This window comes from Gorilla gorilla, chromosome 9, assembly GCF_029281585.2.
Source record: "Gorilla gorilla gorilla isolate KB3781 chromosome 9, NHGRI_mGorGor1-v2.1_pri, whole genome shotgun sequence".
In the NCBI taxonomy this organism is placed as follows: Eukaryota; Metazoa; Chordata; class Mammalia; order Primates; family Hominidae; genus Gorilla; species Gorilla gorilla.
Genome location: NC_073233.2, coordinates 124,579,942 through 124,601,103, shown reverse-complemented (window position 1 = coordinate 124,601,103; position 21,162 = coordinate 124,579,942). Strand labels below are relative to the sequence as shown.

Genomic DNA, 21,162 nt, shown 5'->3' with positions numbered 1-21,162 from the left:
TGGTGACATGCATTTCCTGACAAACTAGGTAGTTTGGCCTTTCTCTTGAGGACCCCACATCTCGCATGTTTGGAAGGAGTGATGTGGTGAAATTTGTGTTTTTAGGAAGAGCGTGTTGGCTTCTTTGGGGAGAGGAGACTATAGAGGGGTATAATTGGAGGAAAGGAGACCAGGAGAAATGTCTCTTGGGTGGTCTGGGTAAGAGATGGTGGGGGACAGGGTGGAGGTCGAGCTACTGAAGGAATAGCGCCCAAACAAACCAGGGAGCTGGATGTGGCATGGCTTGTCGCCACCGTGCTTTGGGCTAGACAGAGCTGGACTCTAGGGGCCTTCTGGGACTGTCCCTGGGTGACGAGGTGGAGGGTGGACTTATTCACTAAGAGGGAGGATGAGAGATTCCAGGAAGATGACGGTGAGCCCAGCTTTGGACAAGATAAATGGAAACATGCAGGTGCTGTGACCAGCAGGCAGTTGGCAATGTCCAGACCTAAGGGAGAGGTCTGCGGCTGTGGTGAAAGGGGCATCTGAGGTAGGGTGCAGATGAGAGTCCCAGGGAGGCAGAGGGTGGAGATGAGAAGAGAGAAGCAGAGGGTGGAAGTGGCCGCCTGGGAAACAGCATCATTAGGAGTAAGGAAAGGAGCCCTCACAGGGGGTGGAGGAGGTAAAGTCGGAAACAGGAGGGAAGCCTGGGGAGCGCCAGGTCATGCGGCCTGGAGAGCGACCTTGAGAAAGTGTCACTGCCGTCCAACACCTCAGAAAGACTAAATGAGAAAGACCCAAATGAAGTCATTGTTTCTGGCGACCTGTGGTCCTTGGCGACCTCTAGAATTTTGCAGTGTTTGGGCTGTGGGAGACTGATGGGGATATTGTATTTGGTTCTTTTCCGCAGGTGGTTTTAGAAGCCACTGTATTCCAGTGTGCTGTTGTGTCCTTGGCTGATAACACCCCTCACCCCCACGCCTACAACCGGGATGTGTCTCTGGGCTCCAGAGACACATAAAATAAATATAAAATAAAAATAAAAAGGGTGGTGAGAAAGAGCCACTTCATAAGAAACTCTGTATGGCATTGGGGTGTGAGGTTGCACAATTGAGAGGCCTCCAAGAGGTCACCCAGTAAGTGGGGAGAGAAGAGGGGATAGAACCTGATGTTGTTGCCCAGAGCAACATGGCCTCCTCTCTTCCCTGGCTGCACACACTGGAATACACTTCCCAGCCTTCCTTGCAGTTAGATGTGGCCATGTGACTGAGTCCTGGCCAGTGGGATGTGAGCAGATGCTGTGGACCCTTTCAAATACGGCCTTGTATAAGGAACCTCCCTTGTGCAATTCTAGCTCTTCCTCCATTTGCCAGCAGAACAGAGAGGATTCTGGGGTCTTGGAGAGGGGTGGAGCCACAAGATAGAAGGAGACTGGGTTTACGAATGACTGTGTGGAGCTGACTCCCCACTGGGCAGTGCTGTGAGCACCAGATAAACTTTTATTGTGTTCAGCCAAGTGAGATTTAGGTGTTTATCCATACAGCAACTAGTGTCACCTGAAGGGATACAGAGATTTTTCTCCCTTTTGCTGGCAGCTGCCATGCAGATGTGAGACTTCAAGGCTTAAGAGCAGTGCTGACCCTGTAGGGGTGGAGGAGACTGGAGGGGAGGTATCCCAGAGAAGTATTAGCACCACCAGCAGATGGGGTGGTAGCTGATGCCTATACTTGAGCATCTGTGGCATCTTTCCTGCGTATGGCCAGAAATACCACAATCTTCTAGGGATGATCCTGCAGTTACAGTGGGGCAGAAATGTGGGTTATTACTTTGTGCAATCCCTTTGCATTTAATGTGTAATGTAATAGTGCCTGGTGCATAGTGAATGCCTATTCAGTGATATTTACGGCTCTGAGGCTGGTTGAACGAGCGAACAGGTTACACTGGATGAAGTTCTGCTGAGTTTGTACCTTCTTTTTCCCTGTCTGCCTTTCTCTCTCAACTGTGGTTCAGGACACACTGTAGAACTATAAAATGGAAGCTGGATGCAACCTTACAGGTGACCTGATTTCTCTTACATGTTGTATGTAGATCGGGAAGTTGACACAAGTGATATTAATGACTCCAGATCTGGCTTTGGAGTTAGGACAGGAGATGGCATTGTATCAGTGTCACTGCTAGGGCACAACCCAGGTCTTCTGCCTCTCTAGCCAGAGTTTTCAAAATCAGAAAACTAACAAAATAATGATTTTTTAAAAAGAAAAGCCAGGCACGGTGGCTCACACCTGTAATCCCAGCACTTTAGAAGGCAGAGGTGGGCGGATCGTGAGGTCAGGAGTTTGAGACCAGCCTGGCCAACATAATGAAACCTGGTCTCTACTAAAAATAAAAATAAAAAAAATTGGCCCGGTGTGGTGGTGGGCATCTGTAATTCCCAGCTACTCAGGAGGCTGAGGCAGGAGAATTGCTTGAACCTGGGAGGCAGAGGTTGCAGTGAGCGGAGATCACACCACTGAACTCCAGCCAGGAGTTCCAGAGCGAGACTCCGTCTCCCAAAAAAAAAAAAAAAAAAAAAAAAAGAGATATCAGTTATATTCCCAATGCCTACAGAGACCGCCATTGTTAACATTTTAGTTTATATCCTTCCAGTCTTTTTTTCTTATGTGTGAACGCACATAACACATTACATATCTAGAGTAATGTATATGCAATATTTATACTACATGTAGACTATACAATATATTCTGCATATTCCATATGCATTATAAATATAGAATATACTACCTATAAAATGACAATATTCGGTAGATACATGTAGTATACTACATAAATATATATACTACATGTGTACATATTAATAGTATATAATATTAATAGTATACTACATAAATAATATATAATACTACATGTAGCATATGATATATTCTGTGTACACACATAAAATAGAAAAATAAACTCATGCTGTATATATTGCATTATAACCTGCTTTTTCCATTAAGATCATAAAATTATTTTCCACATTATTAAATACTATTGTATAGTGTTTTATATGGCTGTATCATTTAATCCTTGTTGTTGAACCATAAATGTTTCCCTGTTCTTGCTGTTATAAAGAGTGCAATAGTAAATGTTTGCTATTGCACATTGATTTTTTTTTTTTTTTTTTGCAGGGGGCTAAAGTCCTATGTGTGGAATTTTTGGATCCAAAAGTAAGAAAGATGCTAACACTGTTGATGTGCATAGACAAACCGATCTCTGCTAAGGCTGTGCTGATTTAAGCTCCCATCAGTGGTGAAGGAGGTGGCCCATTTCCTCATACCCTTGGCCAGGACTGGGTGGTGTCATTTTTCCAAGGGCGCATCTCATTCCTGAGTGGTACCAGGGGAAAGGAAGCAAGCTTTGTTCTGGGCCTTCATGTCTGTGCCTCCCTGGGGTGGGCAAGCATTGGTGGGAGGCCCAGGCTCAGCTGGAGGGCTGGCAGAGGAAGTGGAAAGTAAAGATGGGGAAGATGGTGCTCAGAAGAAGGTGGGCTGGGAAGTCTCCCTGGGCATCTGGCCACCCTACTGGAGTTCTGGCTGTGGAGCCCAGTGATGTGGCCACATGAGCCTTGCTCTGGGCAGATGGGTTGGGCCAACAGAGTGCCAGAGATGGGACTGGGAGAAAAGGTGGATGAGCATGGAGAAAGACGGACACCACCAGTCGTTGGCTCCAGGAGCTGTAACAAAAGCAAATATTTGGAGGCTAGGATTGCTTAGCTTTCTCCTTGGAATCAGCAGACTCTTGGAGGCTGGGATTAATTTGAAGAAATTTACTAGCAGAGTTTGTGGCAGATAAAACAGTTTGCTTATTTCACACTTGTATGGCCACCTGCTAGGAACTGTTTGTTCAGTTTCGAATTCTTTAATTAAAATCAACATAAAACAGATTGAAAACATCCCAAGAAGGGGATGCTTGATTTGCTGGAGGATATTGCAGAAAGATGGAGCAAAGTGGCTCAAAAAGTGCTTCATCACCAAGCAAGCAGGCGGCAGGGAAGTGCAGCCTGGCTAACTTTGGGATTCAAGTGTGTTAGTGTGTGTGCCAGAGGCTGGCAGGAAATGCAGAGAACTCACATGAGTTTTCGTCCCACTTTGGGCATTTTTCATGATAGTGGTGGGCTGAGGTGGAAAAGTGAGAGGTTTTTTTTGCTTCTACCCCTTAGAAAAGGCCACTTCCACATTCAATTCTTCACTAAATAGTCATTGAATTCCTCTATGTCAGAAATTGTGAATAACATGCAACCCTTGACCTCAAGAAGCTCAGGATGGGTGAGGGAGACAGGAAAGTGAGACAGGAAAGTGAAATAGCAATTTTAACCCAGTACATGCTATGTGCTGCAGTAAGAGTTAATTCTGGGTGCCATGGGAGCCCCCAGTGCTGACCTGTGGAAGAGGCGAGGAGCTCAGGTTAGATTTCTAAGAAGATATGACATCTACCTCAGCTGAGATCCAATGAGTGGATAGAATTTACTCAAGTTAAAATGATGTATCAGTTAGCTACTGCTACAATATGTTGTGTAACAAACACCTACCATCTCTCAGTGGCAAATAACAAAACCATTTATCTGGTTCATGTGTCTATGTGTTGGTTGGGGGTCTGCTGATCTTGGCTGGGCCTGATCAGGCAACTCTGCTCCATAAGGCTCTTATCCTCCTCTGGGACCACCAGCCTAGCCTGGCATGATTCTCTAATGGTGACAGAAAAAGGAGAAGAGAGAAAGCCCAATCACACTTCTTCTAACATTCCACTGGCCAAAGCAAGTCATATGTCTGCACCCAAGGTTAAGAGGCAGGGAAACATATTCCATATATTCCACCTCTTTAGTGGGATAACACACACATACCCAGCTCTTTGGAATGGTGGCCATTAATGCAACCCATCACACATAGGATGGATGTAGTGGTAGTGGTGGGATGTTATAGGATGAGGGACAGCATAAGCAGTATGAGGCTGGGCATGCTGGGCACTGTCTGTAGGAGCGTGCATATGAGGAGGGGCTTGCAAGACTCCCGGAAGGGCATGCAGGAGAAAAAGAGAAAGGTCTTATGTGTCAGCACAGTCTTTGGATTTTGTCCCCAGAGCAGTGAGGAAGCACTGGTGGGTTTTAAATGGGGAGTGACATGGTCAGATTTTGCCATAGAGTCATCTCTCTGGCTAGCTTTCAGAGTGGAGAACAGAGTGGGTAGGACAGAGGTTCAGGGTTAGAAGACCAGTTGGGAGCCTTTCAGTAACCCAGGCTTCCACGGGACCTGATTTCATGATCAGGAGACTCAGGTTGTGACATCTTGTTTTTATAAAGCATTTTTCCTGGATGCTTGTTAAACTTTAACTCATGGTATGCCAGCTCATAGCAAAAAGCCCTGCTGCTGTTATAGCAAATGGAATCAGTGGAGATGGTTAAGGAGTAGGAGGCTTGCTGGTCCTAACACATCCCATTCACTTTGGCCTTGACTCAGTAACTGGTCCCCTGAACCTCTCCATCACCTTTTCTCAGGCCCCACAGCTCTTGAGCAGGCAGAAGCTAGAGGCTGGTATCCTGGGTAGAAATTGCTCCACTCGGCCGGGCGTGGTGGCTGTTGCCTATAATCCCAGCACTTTGGGAGGCCGAGGCAGGTGGACCACTTGAGGTCAGGAGACCAGCCTGGCCAATATGACGAAACCCCATCTCTACTAAAAATACAAAAAACTAGCCAGACATGGTGGCACACATCTGTAATCCCAGCTACTTGGGAGGCTGAGGCAGGAGAATTTCTTGAACCCAGAAGGCAGAGGTTGTAGTGAGCCAAGATCGCACCACTGCACTCCAGCCTGGGCAATGGAGCGAGACTCCACAAAAAAAAAAAAAAAAAAAAAGAGAAAAAGAAATTTCTCCCTCCCTTCCCCAAGCCCCACTCCCTTTGGGTCCAAGTGTTGCAGACGGTCTGCATACACTGCTGGGCACAGGGACTGCCTGTTGGAGATCTTGGGCCCTGGTGCCTGTGGGGAAGGCCAGCGCTGCAGGCTCTACCCAGTGCCCATTTCCTGACACCTGCTTTTAACGCCTGATTTTGAGCTAGCCACTTTACATTTTGCATCCATCCCCTACTGGCTTGGCATAGTGGGAAAGACACTGTAGTCAAAGACCTGGGTTTGGATGCCACTTCAGCTCTCTGCAGATCCTGGGATCTTGAACAAGTCACCAGAGCTCTCTGGGCCTCGATTTCCTCGTTGTTGGTTGATCTCAGCTGGTAAAGTCGCCAAATGTGGCCATGGGTGTGAAAGATCCTGGAGACCCTCTCACTCCTCAATTCCCTGCCCAGACACCCCCACGCATCCTGGAAATGGCAGCTGAAACCTACCTTCTCTTCCTGGAGGGCCCAAGCAGACCTCTGCCAAAGCTCCCCTGGCTTTAGACAGCTCCCACAGAAATGAAAGCCTCTCATCCATGTGTTCTTGTATCTCTGAGCCCGCAAGCCCTGGCACAGAACTGGCAGCTCACAGGTAAATACATGTTGAATATGGAATGTAAACTCTTTCTAGCCTAATCTGGACTGGCAAATTCGCCCACTCCTTCTCCTTTCTCTTCTGAAGACACTTCCTTCCTATGCCTGGTGCTCAGGACTGGGATTCACTCTGCAGGTGCTGGGCAGGCCTGTGTTTAGATTTCCCCTTCCTCCTAACCTGCAAGGACCTTTGTAAAGCACTGGACAATGGGAACACAGAGGACTGGTTACGGCTTTGCAGCTGAGGCCCAGGATTCAAGACATCTTGACATTGCTGCTCACTGGCTGTGGCCGGGGTAGCTCACTGAAATCCTCTGAGCTCCAGTATATGCATCTAGAAAACAGGGATGCTAATGATTTTATGGCTATTGTTAACTGTCTGTTTTGAGCAGTTCTTGTGTGCTGGGTATGAAAACCATCACCACCACCACCATTATCACAGTGCTGGGGCTGCCAGTTCTTGAGAGTTTGTTATGGTCCTGGCAGAGTTGACTGTATGAAGAATAGCTCATTAACCCACACAAACTCCCCCAAGACCCCCTTTCTTGTTTTAGGGTGCCTACCTGTCTGCTTTGGTAGTTGCTGTGAGGAGCAAAGGAAATGACGTGTGTGTGTGTGTGTGTGTGTGTGTGTGTGTGTGTGTGTGTGTGTGTGTGAAGGTAAAGGGATGGGAAGTGGGGAGATAGGCATGAGGGGTCTGGATGGGCCCTCCTACCTTGTTTTAGGAGAAGCAGCTCAAGTAAGAGAAAACTGTTTGGATTCTGGAGTTGAAGAGAGCAGGGTTTGAATCCCAGCTCTGCCACTTTCTACTGTGAAGTTTTGAGCCAGACACTTAGGCACTTTGAGCCTCAGTTTCCCTATATGCAAAATGGGCTAAGATTCCCCACCTTGAAGATGAACTAAATGAGGACAATTACAAAGCAGTCAGCAGAAGGCAGGAAGCACATCAGATGCACTACACTAAGCCACTTGTAAAGTGGTTAGCAGGTAGCGTAGTTCATAGGACATACTCAGAAATGAAACTCACTTTCTGTGCTTTTGTTTTTATTTGATCATCATCAAATGGCTTTTGAGGATAGGTAAAGAGGATTACGGTCATCCAGAGGAGAAACTGAGGCTCAGCAATGTCAAGTGACTTGCCCAAGGCCACACAGTGAGCAAATTACCAGGTAGATCCTGACTCCAGGCTTGTCTGACACTGGGTCCTGCCCACCTCCAGTCTTGCTGGCTTTCCTGACCCAGCCACCTGCCTCCCTGACATCTTCGTGCCTGCCTCTGGGCCTGAGGCAGTGGCTGGGAGCCTGTGGTGTCCAGTGGCTAGCCTGGATCCTCTGTCCTTGCCCGGCCCTCTGCACCCCATGCCCCCCATCACCAGCTCCCCAGACTCTGCTCCTCGGCCGAGGGGCACACTGCAGTGAATCAGCCTCCTTTGTGGTGTTGATTAGAGGCCTCCTACAAACATCAAAGCTTCAATTAACATGGGCCGCTTGCAACCCTCTTGCAAAACTCTGATAAGAATAGAATTTTCTCTTGGAAAATGGATTTTTATTTAGTTGTGTGTACTGTTGGTTAAATGACCTACTCTATACACTGGCGCTGAGATTCTGGGGACAATTAGGGGGCTCGTCAGGAGCTGGTTATCTGAAGGAAACAGGCGCTGGGCTGTTTAGCTGTCTAATATCCTGACGGGCGGGGGGCAGAGGCAAATTAAAAAAAAAAAGGCTTCACTCCTCTAGACATGGGGAGTGGAGGGTGGTGTGCTGAGTAGGGGCTTTGTGGGGCAGGAAGGTGGCCCCTGCTCTCCTGGGAGTGTGGCTGGGTTGGTGGGCCCCAGCCTTGCTCTGCTGGGTGTGAGTGTGTGTGTGTGTGTGAGAGTGTGTGTGTGTATATGTAGGGTGTGCAGCAGTCTCAGATGCTGCTCAGAGCATATGCTGGCCTCAAAGAGGATCTGGGGAGCTGGCTGGCTGGGTGTAGAGGGGGCACGATTCAAGAACACAGCCAAGCTGGGCGCACCTGAGCAGGAGGCATGGGAGGCTAAGGCTGGTAGGCCCCTGACATTTTTCATAATCACTCCTCTTATTAAACTTGGCCTTCTTCTAGAGTGGGATGGATTAATGTTCAGAAAATGCTGTCTCCTCAATCTCATTGCTTCTAGTGGAGGGAAAGAAGCACTCTTCCCCTGTCCAGGATTCCTGAGAGGCCACTGACTTAGGCCCCCATCAGTCTGCAATCTTCTTGGTTCCAAAGACCCTTCCAAAAAGGGAAGCCCTCAATTCCTTCCAACTCCCCTTCAGCTTCCATTCACCGACAGAAAAATTCTTCCTATTGTCTAACCATATTTCCCCAGCTGCACTTTAAGTCTGTCCTGAATGCAGACACATTGGACAGAGTGAGAAACTTAGGGTTAGGGGAGTGGCCTGCTTGGGAGAGGGAGAGTTTGGGGTGGGCACAAGGGTGGACTGCTGGCTCGGGAAGGCAGAGTGCAGAAGAGCTGGTCGGCAAACTGCTCTTCTTCCTTGAGTTGGGGAAGTCTGGTGTAGCATGACTGTATTGATTCAATTATTCCCTACAATGTAATACTCTGCATCTGTGTGATAGCAACAAACAGAGTTGAAAGACATACAAAAATAAATGATCTGAAAGTTAATATGGCTGAATGGGCATCTATGAATTCGAGGAGAGAGGTTTTGTTTTACATTGTAAAATCAATAGCGTGCAGAACAATGTCCTAACTTCCCCTGGGGACCCCAGCGAAACCCGCCTGTATCGATTGCCATGCAAATTAATTGAATTCATGAAATCCACATTGCTGGGTAATTGATGCTTCTTATAATTACCTCCAAGTTATGAGCTTTTAGGGGATTGCATTGATTCCTGGGCCATGGGGAGGGTGAGGGGAAGAGGCAGCTTCCTGAAACTGCAGCCAGTGGCTGTCCAGGTGGGCAGTGGGCAGGTGGAGGTTGACCAAGGCTTGAATCAGGGTCATTTGCCTGATGGTGGTGAGAGGCAGGGGCGGGTGGGATCCTCATCTCACAGTTTGCTCACCCAGCCCAGGTGAAGCTGGGAGTTTGAGGAGACATGAGCAGGTACCCCTGGACATTTGAAAGGCCCCCTGGTAGGAAGGCTTCCCTGGCATCTGGGGCTCCTTGAGGGTGCCAAGACTGTCTTCAGGGAGTAATAATAGCAAACATTTATTCAGCATTTATTATGTGCCAAGCATTGTTCCAAATACGTTGCAAACTCATTAAATCCTACAAACAACCATGAGGCATGTACTATTGTTCCCTTTGGTTGTTGAAGAAATGAGGCACAGAGAGTTAGGTAAGTTGTCCTAGTGACAGAGCTGGAAACCTTGACCACAGGCTAATCCATGAATGGGCTTCAGGAGCCAACCCCCTCATATCACATGAGCAGTCTGCACTTTGACGCATGTGTGTTTCTCAGAGGGAGAGTCTGTAACTTTTATCAGATAATCACTGATTCAAATATCTGTTATATAAACATTGTTTCTATTAATTCCTTATATTTTATACAGTGATGAGTGTTTTAATTCATTCTTGCAGGACATACTGTGTGACCTTGGAAAAATCACCTAACTTATCTGAGCCTCTTCTACAACTGCAAAAGCCGGAGGTTGGGATGGTTGTTGTCCAGGTCTCTTTGCAGCTCTGGCATCTACGGGTGATGCAGGGCATTTGCTCATATGGACCTCCCAAGAAGCCCTGAGCCAAGGAGGATGCTGGGCAGATGAGGAACCATAGACACATTGGGGCTAGGTCTCTTAGGGGGAAGCTCATGCAACAGGTTAGTGGCAGGGACATGAGGGCAGGTGAAGCCGGTCTCCAAGCCAGGTGTACCTCAGGCCTCTGTTTCTTGTCTTCCTAGAGACCCTCCCATGGGAGTCAGCCAAACCCGAGGAGGAGTCTGGTGCTGGGTCCTGGAGCCTGCACTGCCATCCCTCTACCTTGGAGCCACAGGGCAGCACAGCTGGGAAGAGCTCTCTTCTCTCTATTGCTGCTGTTTGGGAAAGTTGTCTCCTCTTCCTGGGCTCATTGCTTTTACTTGCAGAATGAGTTGACTTTGGGAGCTGTGGCTGGAGCCAGGGGCCAGGGATGTTCTTGGCCACAGGGTGGGCAGGCTGGGTTGGAACCCAGAGGGAAGCAAAGGCTCCTAACAGGTACTGTCTCCAGGAAAGTACTTGTGTAATGCTGGCCCTCTTCTTCCCTGGGCTTGGCAGAAGGTGAGGGCTGGCCATTCATGTCACCCTTCCCTCTTCCCAGGCTCAGCTTTGGAGCAGTTGAGGCTGAGCTCCAGAGAGACATGTCTCCTGATTGATGGAGTCTGGCCTGGTGGAGCTGAAGCACCATGAATTACCATCCACACTAGGGACCTGGCCTGGTTCCATGTCCTTGCCAGCGCAGCCTGGGCTGGCCAGGTGGCACTCACAGCAAGGAGACTGTGGCTTAGAGTTCAAGGTGGAGGCTGGAGCACAGGGTAGGAAGCTTGGTTCTGCCTGTGGCTGGAGCTTCTACCTGGCTCTGGAGGACTTGGTGCAGGGTGGATGTGGCCATGAGCCCCTCACTGGGCACTAGGCAGTGGTTCTGGCTCTCCATCTCCTGGAAGATTTGGGACTAGAAATGTACTGACTCCCTACAGGGCAGGTACCTCTGCAGAGGGGAAGTTGTGTGGCATGCTCAGAGGTTTCTGGCACTGCTACAGCCTCCTTGCCAACCCCAGCCCATGGTGTGAAGGCTCCAGGCTCTGCTAGGGTGTCCTTCCTGGCAACAGTCACAGTCTTGAGAGGGAGGACCTGGGAGGCTTCCCTGACTCATCCAGGCCAACAGGTGGCCAGCTAATAGGCAGAATTCTCCTGCCTTGATCTCCGTGTCCAGATCAGGGATTCCTGAATGACCTTGATGCTGATCTTCTGGACCCAATGACTCTTTAGAGATGGTAGGGATCTTACAAGATTATCTAATCTAACCTCCTCACCAAAATGAGGTTCAAAGAGGTCATTTGGCTTGTCCAAGTTCTCATGGTCAGTAGGAATCAGAGCTGAATCTTCAGTCCAAGCCTTCTGACTTAAGTGCAGGACTCTTTCCATGACATCAAAATAATTGCCCAGCCACCTCTCTGGGCATCTCTGGTGTGGGGTGTTGGTGTGGGTGGAGGGAGGGTCCTCTCTATCCTCCTCCTAGAGAATCGTAAGACTTCACAGGGGTCAGGACATGGTAGAAGGCTCCTGCCTTGCTGGCTGTGTCTTTGCTCCTGGCTGCTGGACCCCCTGAACCCTGAAGAACACAGGCTTCTAGACCTAGCTAGGACACCTCTCTCCCTCTCTTCTGGGGAGAACAGCCCATTTTCCCTCTGCACACCCTAGGGCAGAGACGGTGCTACAGCAGCCTTAATAGGGGAAGTTGATGAATGCATCAGAAATGTGTATAATTAAGATTGAAAACTAATTGTGGGATGGTTGATGTTTCTCTCTCTCTCCTCTCTCCCTGCAGGAGAGGAATTCTCTCTGTATATACTGAGCCCCAAGGAAGGAATAGGGTGAGGTCTGGCATGGGGCCTGGAGTGAAGGAGAGCTGAAATCTTCCTTCCTTCCTTCCTTCTTCAACTCACTCACCCACCCATCCACTTACTCACCCATCTGTTCACCCATCCATCTATCCACATCCACTTATCTACTCACACATCCATCCACACACTCAGGCACCCACTTATCTACCCGTCTATCCATCTACTAACCCGTCCGTCCATCCATCCATCCCATAGGTTCTTCACCTACATGCAGCGGGCAGTGATGTGGGAGGTGTACTAGTGGGTACAGAGGTGAACACTGGACAGAATGATGCAGCAAGTGATCAGGGAGGAAGACAGACTCTTGCCTCATGTCAGAATTTCCTGGGGTTTCCAACAGTTAGTTATTCAAGGAGAAGTCCTCAAAAAGAGCATAGACTTCTTCTATAAAAGAAGTCAGGATCCCCATGTTGTTTACATTTTGTGCTACAAGAGTGTATTTAGTGTTGCAGGCCCTGGTGAAATTTTCATTGCCATAGTTATCCTAAGCATTTGAGGAGAGCCTACTAGGCCCATTCCCCTGAGACTTCATTTAACCCAACCCAACCCAACAACCAAATGGATCCAGGAGAGTTGCTAGCACCGTTTCACAGATGAGGAGACTGAGGCTTAGGTAAGCAAAGCAAACATGCCTCAGTGAGCTACCAGGGTTGTCATGAGAATGGAATGAGGTCAAGGCCAAGTTTTAGTCTGCAAACAAGTTGGAAGATTGATATGAATCAGAAATAACCAAGGTGCTTTTAGAAATATTTCCTCTTAAGCTTCGGTACAAATTGATTCTGCCCTTAGGGATATGGGCCACGTGGGAGTCAGAAGGCAAAGAAAAACAGACCCACAGCTAAACCTGTTCTCTTGGCTCCAAGGGCTGGGTGGTGCCAAAGCTTAAGGGGCTCCGACTTGGTGTGATGCTGCATATTTATTTCATCATCTGATTTTCGTGTAACGAGGCTCTACCACACCGTGAGAGTATTACCCCGCAAAGTAGGGTTTATTATCACCATTTCACAGATGAGAAACTGAGGCAAAGAGAGTCAAGGTCACTCCTGTAGGATAACCCAGATAATAAGTGGGAGATAGGAGTTTGAGACCAGGTGAGGTAAATGCCTCCTTGTGCTTACTTCTACCCTGACCTGCCTGCTGCCCTAGATGAGCCACATAGCTGTATCTATGGGGGTAGAGCCAGGAACAAGGATGACCAATTCCATCTCACTGCCTTTCCTGGAAATACTGAACAACCCAGAACCTGCCCATGCCCTACACAGCCAGGCCTGCTCTGAGTGTCATTCGGAGCTCCAGCTATGGCAGGACCTGTTGATGCCCTGCCTGGGTCCCTATGTCTCATCTCCTCACCCCACTCACTGCTGTGAGCACTGACTGGGCCACCGCTGTGGATTTGATGCCCTATTGGGGGTTGTGGCTCCAGATTTAGTCACAGGCCCCGGTATTAGCTATCCCCTGTAAAAAATGATCCCAGAACTCAGCAGTTTAACAGAACAATAAACATGGATGATCTGATCCAGTTTCTGCAGATCAGGAACTTGACAGTGGCTTAGCTAGATGTTTTTGGCATGAAGTCTTTTGTGAAGTTGCAGTCAAGATGTTGGCTGGGGCTCCCATCTCATCTGAAGGCTTGACTGTGGCTGTGGGATCCACTTCCAAGATGATTGACTTGCATGGCTCACAAGGCCTCCTGGCTACTGGCAGGAAGCCACTGTTCCTTGCCCTGTGGACCTCTCCATAGGACTGCTTGAGTGTCTCCAGGGCATGGCTTTCCCTAGAATGAGTGATCTGAGAGAGAGAGAGACAGAGCCCAAGAAGAAAAGGAGCACTGTCTTTTATGGCCTAGTTTCAGAAGTCACTCTGTAACTTCTAACACATTCTTTTTACTAGAAGTGAGTCACTAAGTCTGGCCACATTCAGGTGGAGGGGAATTAGGGTTTGCTTTTTGTTTGTTTTATTTTTTTTTGGAAGGAACACTAAAGAAAATTGTGGACACATTTTAAAACCAGTATACTCTCAACTGTTCTTTTTGGCTGGTAATGGTAAGCTACCCAGCTCTTAACCAGACACCAATCAGAGCTCCACCAAAGGTTCTTTGGGGATAGTTCCTCCTGACTGTGGCTCACAGCTGCTTCTGATCGTGGGAGGTGAGGGTGTCTTAAAACCCCCCTTCCAGTCCATTTCTAGCCACTTCCTTTTATTCTAGCTCACTGTTTTCTATTTATTCTTAATAACAATGATAGCTACCCTTAACTGAGTACCTGCCATGTGCCAGGCACTATACAGATATTATCCATAATCCTTAAATTCTGCAAGGTGGGGAAAGGCAGGTTCAGAAAAGTTAGGTGACTTGTCCCGGGCCACACACTAGTCCCTGGCAGACCCAGGGTCACCCTGGGCTTCCCTGGCCTGCCTGCTGCGGGCTCCTGCTGCCCCCTACCTGATGAGCCTTCCCCTTGTCTCAGCCCTGCCCTGTCTTCAGGACCTGGCTCAGGCATGGCCTGTCGGGGAGGCTCCCTCTGATGGGCTCCTGGCTGGCAGTGAGTGATCTGGGAGTCCCTCCATGTCACCATCTTCTCGTTGTTTGTGTACACACCTTGTTTCCCTCACTAACCCATGAGTGTCTTCAGGGTACATGTTTGTCAATGGTCCTTGTGTCCCCCAGAGTGCCCAGCAAAGCACCTGGCACATAGCAGTACTCAGGATTTGGGACACAAGTGATTGGAATGGTCCCCCCGGCCAGACAGCTGAGATTCATCACCTTTAGCAGGTCTCAGGGAAAGGGTCAGAAACCCAGGCTCCCTGCACCAGTCTGCCGTGACTTTTTCCTGCCTGTGCCCTGCTGTCCAGAGCCAATGGCCCGGCCCCCCTCACTTCAACACGGTCATGTGGGCTGGCTACTCCTGGCTGCATTGCTGCTGCCCGCCCCGCTTCACCCCGCTTTCTCTTATCATAGCTCCCAACTCCCTGTTCTTTCTTCCCTAAATTGATTCTCAGCAAAATCCCTCTTTATTCTGACTTCTCAGACCTCTTTAGGGTTGTTCCTGGAATCTTTTGTCCCTCTCCCTCTCCCAGCTCATCCGGGTCACTCTTCTTGGCCCCTGTCCCCACCCGCCCCTCCCTGGATGGTAGGACCTGTTGCTGCTCTCCTCCTCCTGTGTCCCCACCCCCTGCCATGCCCCTCCCTGTGCCCATCTCCCCACGCCCATCTCCTTGGCTCTCGTCTCCAAGGTTACGTAGCGAGTTTGCCTATCTCTGCTCCCTCTTCTCGCCTCCCATGTCTGAGTGGTTCCTCCAGGGAGGGTTGTGGGGGGTCCTGGGGGTGGGCAGTGGGGAAAGATAGTCTTCCGCCTTCCCCCTTTTCCCTGGCCCTGTAACTGCTGGTCCATCCTTTGTCCCTCTCTCCTCCCCTCCCTGCTTTGTAAGCTTCTCTCGGTTTTTCTGCTTGTCTCTTTTTCTCCTCTTGTCTCTTTTCCCCATCTTTCTTTTTTTCTCTCCTCTCTCTCTCAATTTCCACCTCTCTCTGTTTCTGAGTCTCTCTCTCTGACATGCTCGCCATCATTCTGTCTTTGCCCTCTTCCTCTCTGAATTCTTGTTTCACACTCACAATAAAGAATTATCCCAGCTCCAATTCCCTGGGTGGGCCCTCATCAACATCCCATCCCGGTCTCTTTAGGTGTTGGTGCCAAACGGTTTTGCAGGAGGACATTGAAAGTCTGAAGCCCAGTGCGGGGCTGAGTTCTATTTAGGGCCGGTCATGAAGTGCTTTGGGAAGGGGAGAGGTATGCAAGCATGTGCACCCCACTTTCCAAATATATGCCAGGCCAAAGGCAGACTGGAACCCCACCCACCTTCTGTGTGGCCACGCAAGCCTGCGCAGGCAGAGGCTGAGGCTGAGAGACACCCCCAGGTGTCAGGGAGAATGCCGTCAGCCCACCGGAGGCTCCTGCGGGCTGCCTGTGCTTGCAGTCTACAGGTGGACCTATTTCCGTCACACCAGACAATGCTCACAAAGAGCCCAGCCCGGAGCCTGGCATACAGCAGGTGCTCAGTAATTGCATGTCTCCTTTCTGATTGGGGTCAGAGGGAGGTGCACAGGGCTTCTGGCCTCCTTGTCAGACATGATGCACCATTCTGGGATAAATAAACCTTTTTTTCCAAGAACATTTTGAGGGACTTTTCCAGAAAAATTAAGAGAAGAATTTTTTTTCCTTTCAGAAATGTTCATTCCCCCCTGCTGAAATTTTCCATTTTTCTGACTTTCATATCTGTACCTAAACATAGTAAATGGCTTCCATATTTTAACATGATCATTACATCTTAATGCATCTTTATGTTCCTAAAGTAATAGTGATCTTATAAAAGACCCTAGAAACAAGACTGTGCATACATTTGGACCCCCTCACATTTTCCCCTTGGCCTCATGTTTCTGCCCCTCCCCCCACTCCCCCTGCTTTATGTCTCTAGAGCCCTGGGAGATCAGGCTGACATGACAGGTACTAGAGTCTCCTAAATATGGGAGTAAGAAGGGGGTTCTCAGCTCAGACCCAGCCCAGTCAGGCCCCATCTGTCCACCCAGGATGGTCAGGTCCAACCAGGCCCAGCCAGACCTTGTCAGATCCAGTTGGGCTGATGGAAGCTTCAGCTCTTAGTGTCTTTCCTGGCCCTGTAGAGGGATTCTTTTTGGCTTCTTCCCAAATTCTCAGGACAAGGTAAGGAATCAGGGTCAGGGATGGGTTCCTAGCTCAGGTTCCTACAGGAATAGAAGGACAGTCTGTACTACTCTGCCATTCTCCCCTCCCCTACAAATATTTGGGAACATATCTTTACTGTGTGCTAGGTCTAGGCCATCCTCCAGCCCCTAGGAATGCTTCTCATCTTCTCTGTTGATCTGTTACAAGTGCCTTTTCAAAAATGGATGTATAACTCACCTCTTCCTGGAAGCCTTCCCTGATTAACTCCATGCATCCATTCAACATGCATTTATGGAGTGTCTGCCACATACCCTGGACTATAATGGACACAGGGAATACCTTAGTGAACAAGATAGATAAAGTTCCTGCCCCAATGAAGCTTGCATGGGAGAGACAGGGAGTAAACAGAAAAACAGCTACCATGGGTGACAAATAGGGGATCTTACCCTAGCTAGAGGGTCAGGGAAAGGCCCAGCTCACTCTCAAAGGAAAAAGACCTTGTCTTGAGAGGGAAGTTCTAGTCCATCTTGGCCACAAACTAGTGGTGTGACCTTGGGCAAGTCACCTATCTCTGAGCTTATTTTCCTCAACTGTGAAAGAAAGGGTCCCTTTCTGCTCTAGAATTACGTGTTTACTTAAAAGCAAATTTACTTTCAGACAAGTTTATAAACAAATTATTTCTTGAGACTTTGGCATTGTAGAAAAATGTGAAATTCTAGTTAAGCATAAAGAAAAAATAATAATCACAACGAAACAGTCAACCTAACAAAATCATTCCCATCACCCACAATTCCACCTCTCAGAGACAACTGCTCCTGGCATCTTGGGAATCTCAGCTCATGCGGAAGCAGGTAGCAAACTGTCTGCTGAGGTCCCTGGAGGTGTGCCCTCTCCCACTCACCCGCCTCCTTTGTCTCTGCTCTGCCTCCTTGCACACACCGCGGGATGGAGTGGGGGACCCCAGCCTGCCCTGGGCCCCTTGGGGCCATGGCCCACGGTTTTTTCCCAAAGGCATAAGGCGTCTCTTTGGCTGCAGGGCTGCTCTGACATCTTGGGCCACATTTGATGGACAGTCCGCCCTGCCAGAGCTTGCTGGGTAGACCCTCTCCAGGCTCAGAGACACTGTAGCACCGGAGAATGGGCAGCTGGAGCACCTGGGGCCCTGTCCACCCAACCGGGCAGGTGGGGATGCAGTGCAGCGTGTGGACAAAAGATGGCAGCACTGCACTACCTCAGGCCCAAGCTACAGCGGGCAGCAGGAGGGTTCCGCCAGGCAGGTGTATGTGCCAGGGTGTATGCCTCATAAGCAACCCCAGACGGTCACGGGGTTGGCCCTTTGTCCTCCAAGGCTCTGAGTGGGAACGACCAATTTGGCTGGGCCTCCTGGAAGTCGGCGCTTGAGTGGCCTTACCCAGAGCAACAGGCAGATCGCTGCATTCCAGAGGCCTCAGGCCCTGGCCCCCACCTACCACTGAATTGTTCCCTAAGCCCCTAGTGTCATTTGCTGTTTCAGTGTGGAACGATCTGGGAGGGGGAGATGAAGACCCTGCCTCATCTTGGGCCAGCCCCTCCTGCTTCTTCCCCAGCAGATCTTCTTTTGTGATACTCGACTGGGCTGGAAGGGGAGGGGGGAGAGGGAGAAGGGGCAAGGATGGCCGAGATCTCATGCTGCAGTCTCACTTGCTGGGCTTCCAAGCCAAGTTCCACTACTTGCTTGCTGGGCTACCTCGAGCAAGTGACTTAACATCTCTGAGTTATCTCTAAAAGGGGGTACGATGAAAATAATATTAGGCTTTTTTATTATTAGCTATTTTATTGACAGTTCTAAAAGACCTAACTTCCCCTAGTATATTAGGTGGATCCAGAAGCATTTCTCAGTGGTCTTATTTTCTAATAGTCCCTGTGCTTGTCCTGTGTCCTCCTCTTAGGACCCCCACCCTCTGCCCACCTCCATTTCATAATAACTCAGTGATACCCACCATTTATCAGGCGTGGACACCATGCTTGGCACTATGCTTGCCTTCCAAGGAACCCTTTGAGGTACCACCTTTTACAGGTGGGGAGCTGGGGTTTGGAAAGATGGAGTATCTTACTCAAGGCCACACAGTAGAGCTAGGATCCAACCAGGTGTCCCAGTCCTGGATTCTCTTCCTTCAGACCCCTTGGTCCCTACTCTGACAAGCCAGGCTGTTTTCTCCTGTTCGGACACCAGTCAGGGCCCTGAGCCCCCTTCTCTGGGCTTCTGATCCTGCTGTAAACCTTGGGCGCTGTTGGTGTAGCCGCTAAGCTCCTGAGTGTGTGGGGGCAGAGGCGGGTCGGCGCCTCGGCTGCCCTTGGGTGTGTGTCCTCCATGTGGGGCAGGAGGGGGATGGAATAACTCACAGGAGGCTGGTGCCCAGCCCTGCCTGGTGCTCTCCCACCCCCCGGCTAGTGCTGACTTGTTAGGCCGAGGGAGCTGACACCCTAACAGTGCCTGTCAGACTCCAATGAGTTGATGATGTGGAAACTGGTTATTAAGTGTAATAACAGTGGTTTGGTTTTTCCACGGTTCTGCCTGTAAGTGCCTAAGTGACAGCTGGCTTGTGCCATGGTGCTGCATGCTAAGTGGCCTGAGGATGGGGTACAGGGGAGGCTGTGAGGGGCTCTTCTAAGGTTTTGTTTGGAGGGAGGCCAGGAGGTGCTGTTGCCGGTGCCTCTTCTGTGGGTGAGGCCTTTCAGCCCATATGGGACAATGGGCCCTGGCTTCTTGGCCCGGGTCTGGGCTGGATGGAATGTGTGGATTCGGGACAGCAAACTAGGTGGTGACGTGTCCCCAAACCTAACGGGTCCTCGTATACACAGTCCCCCTCACTGACCTTGTCCCTGGATCAACAAGAACTGGATTGGAAATCCAGAAACTTGGAGTTTAAGCTTTGTCCCTCGTTGCTTGTAACCTTAGGGACATGGCTTAACTCTTCCAGTTGCCCAGTCTTCACAATGAAGGGTTTGAACAGGGTTAATTTATTCATTTAACTACAAGTGTCAAACCAATGAACAATGGATAGAAACTTTCTGTTAGATGAATGGATAAAGAAAACATAGTAAATACATACAGTGGAATATTATTTAGCCTTGAAAAAGAGGGAAATCCTGTCATTTGCAACAACACAATGGAGGACATTATGCTAAGTGAAATATGCTAAGTGAAATAAGCCAGTCACATGTATATGACGTATCAGAAATTGTCAAACTAATAGCAGCAGAGAAAACAGTTGGCTGCACCAACAGCACCCAGGGCTTGGAGCAAATTGTCAGGGGCTAGGGGAAGAGGCAAATGGGGAATTGTTATTCCATGCATATAGAGTTTCGGTTCTGCGGGGTGAATAAGTTCTAGAGATCTGCTGTACAACATAGTGCTTATAATTAAGAATCTGGTATTGTGTACTTCAGAATTCCTTAAGATCTCATGTTAAGTGTTTTTACCACACACACACACACTCAAAGGAATATGAGAAACTTTGGGAAGTGTTGGATATGCCTATTACCTTGATTGTGGCGATGGTATCATGGGTGTTTGCATATGTCCAACTTCACCAAATTGTACATATTAAATATGTACAGTTATTTGTATATCAACTATACCTCAACAAAGCTGTTAAAGGAAACTTGCTCTTAGACATATTTTGTTTGGCCTATACAGTGCTTTAAATTTAAGCGCCCACATTTAATATTCTAGAATTTCTGATAGAGAGCCAAACTTCTGACCTTCTTTTAAAACTGTAAGAATTGGTAACACTGGACCTGCATGTCCACATGGCAACAATTGGCTGCAATCTTTCTCCCTTCACACGGGGTTTACACTCTCCTAACTTGCCACGGTCCCCACCACTCCCTATTGTATCCCCCACACAGGGGCTGAGTGCCAATGGCTATTGACTTATTGTACCTGATCCTCCTCACTCACCTGCATTCAGTGCCTGGCCCTGCATCGGATAGTCACTGAGGGCCAATTTTGTCCATGGCATCATGCTCTTTACATCAGAAATTATGATAAAGAGCTTAGAAGAGGGCACTGGGACCTGGGTATAATGAGATCATAGACATCTCCAACATCATTTTCAGCTGAGAATTCTAGAGTTCTGTAATGTAAGAAGTCTCTGCCCCTCTCTCCCTGAACTGTAAAAATGAACATTTTCACTCAGGGTGATCTCCATCTCCATCTCCATGCTCAGGTCGGGAAGGGAGATGGTTCCCTTCCCACTGTCTGCATGCCTCATCCTGACCCTACAAATAATTTAACCCCCTGGATGTGTGGGTGGGGAGCTCTCATAAGCTAGCCATATACTTTCTCTCTCTCTCTCTCTGTTAGTTTCCTCATCTGGAAAAAACACCACTAGGTTGTTGAAAAA

The 21,162-nt window shown here is 48.9% G+C and overlaps 1 long non-coding RNA gene across 1 annotated transcript; it reads right to left on the bottom strand.

Moving 5' to 3' along the window:
- Window positions 1-1,458: 1,458 nt before the first annotated feature.
- On the bottom strand, window positions 1,459-20,830 carry LOC134759300 (uncharacterized). The gene is made up of 3 exons (XR_010135407.1): window positions 20,718-20,830; window positions 6,676-6,831; window positions 1,459-1,769 (listed from the first exon to the last, which is right to left on the bottom strand). It is a non-coding gene; the product is annotated as an uncharacterized lncRNA (long non-coding RNA).
- Between the last annotated feature and the right edge of the window lie 332 nt (window positions 20,831-21,162).